This window comes from Physeter macrocephalus, chromosome 11, assembly GCF_002837175.3.
Source record: "Physeter macrocephalus isolate SW-GA chromosome 11, ASM283717v5, whole genome shotgun sequence".
Classification (NCBI taxonomy): Eukaryota; Metazoa; Chordata; class Mammalia; order Artiodactyla; family Physeteridae; genus Physeter; species Physeter macrocephalus.
The window spans coordinates 70,674,615-70,676,961 of NC_041224.1; positions in this window are offsets into that span (position 1 = coordinate 70,674,615).

Genomic DNA, 2,347 nt, shown 5'->3' on the forward strand with positions numbered 1-2,347 from the left:
AATTTAGCAGAAGGAAAGAAATAATAAAGATCAGATCAGAAATAAATGAAAAAGAAATGAAGGAAAAGAAAGTAAAGTTTAATAAAACTAAAAGCTGGTGCTTTGAGATGATAAACAAAATTGATAAACCATTAGCCAGATTCATCAAGAAAAAAAGGGATGAGTAAACAACCTAAACTTGCACTTAAAGCAATTAGAGAAAGAAGGACAAAAAAAACCCAAATTTAGCAGAAGGAAAGAAATAATAAAGATCAGATCAGAAATAAATGAAAAAGAAATGAAGGAAAAGAAAGTAAAGTTTAATAAAACTAAAAGCTGGTGCTTTGAGATGATAAACAAAATTGATAAACCATTAGCCAGATTCATCAAGAAAAAAAGGGAGAAGACTCAAATCAATAGAATTAAAATGAAAAAGGAGAAGTAACAACAGACACTGCAGAAATACAAAAGATTATGAGAGATTACTACAAGCAAATCTATGCCAATAAAATGGACAACCTGGAAGAAATGGACAAATTCTTACAAATGCACAACCTGCCGAGACTGAACCAGGAAGAAATAGAAAATATGAACAGACCAATCACAAGCACTGAAATTGAAACTGTGATTAAAAATCTTCCAACAAACAAAAGCCCAACAACAGATGGCCTCACAGGCGAATTCTGTCAAACATTTAGAGAAGAGCTAACACCTATCCTCCTCAAACTCTTCCAAAAGATAGCAGAGGGAGGAACACTCCCAAACTCATTCTATGAGGCCTCCACCACCCTGATACCAAAACCAAAGACGTCACAAAGAAAGAAAACTACAGGCCAATATCACTGATGAACATAGATGCAAAAATCCTCAACAAAATACTAGCAAACAGAATCCAAGAGCACATTAAAAGGATCATACACCATGATCAAGTTTGGTTTATTCCAGGAATGCAAGGATTCTTCAATATATGCAAATCAATAAACGTGATACACCATATTAAAAAACTGAAGGAGAAAAACCATATGATCATCTCAATAGATGCAGAGAAAGCTTTTGACAAAATTCAACACCCATTTATGATAAAAACCCTGCAGAAAGTAGGCATAGAAGGAACTTTCCTCAACATAATAAAGGCCATATATGAAAAACCCACAGCCAACATCATCCTCAATGGTGTAAAACTGAAACCATTTCCACTAAGATCAGGAAGAAGACAAGGGTGCCCACTCTCACCACTCTTATTCAACATAGTTTTGCAAGTTCTAGCCACAGAAATCAGAGAAGAAAAAGAAATAAAAGGAATCCAAATCGGAAAAGCAGAAGTAAAACTGTCACTGTTTGCAGATGACATGATACTATGCATAGAGAATCCTAAAGATGCTACCAGAAAACTACCAGAGCTAATCAATGAATTTGGTAAAGTAGCAGGATACAAAATGAATGCACAGAAATCTCTGGCCTTCTTATACACTAATGATGAAAAATCTGAGAGTGAAATTAAGAAAATACTCCCATTTACCATTGCAACAAAAAGAATAAAATATCTAGGGATAAACCTACCTAAGGAGACAAAAGGCCTCTATGCAGAAAACTATAAGACACTGATGAAATAAATTAAGGATGATACAAATAGATGGAGAGATATACCATGTTCTTGGATGGGAAGAATCAACATTGTGAAAATGACTCTACTACCCAAAGCAATCTACATATTCAATGCAATCCCTATCAAGCTACTACTGGCATTTTTTACAGAACTAGAACAAAAAATTTCACAATTTGTATGGCAACACAAAAGAACCCGAATAGCCAAAGCAATCTTGAGAACAAAAAACAGAACTGGAGGAATCAGGCTCCCTGACTTCAGACTATACTACAAAGCTACAATAATCAAGACAGTATGGTACTGGCACAAAAACATAAATATAGATCAATGGAACAGGATAGAAAGCACAGAGATAAACCCACACACATATGGTCACCTTATCTTTGATAAAGGAGGCAACAATATACAGTGGAGAAAAGAGAGCCTCTTCAAAAGTGGTTCTGGGAAAACTGGACAGGGACACGTAAAATTATGCAATTAGAACACTCCCTAACACCATACAGAAAAATAAAGTCAAAATACGTTAAAGACCTAAATATAAGGCCAGATACTATCAAACTCTTAGAGGAAAACATAGGCAGAACACTCTATGACAGAAATCACAGTAAGATCCTTTTTGACCCACCTCCTACAGAAATGGAAATAAAATCAAAAATAAACAAATGGGACCTAATGAAACTTAAAAGCTTTTGCACAGGAAAGGAAACCATAAACAAGACCAAAAGACAACCCTCAGAATGGGAGAAAATAGTTGCAAATGAA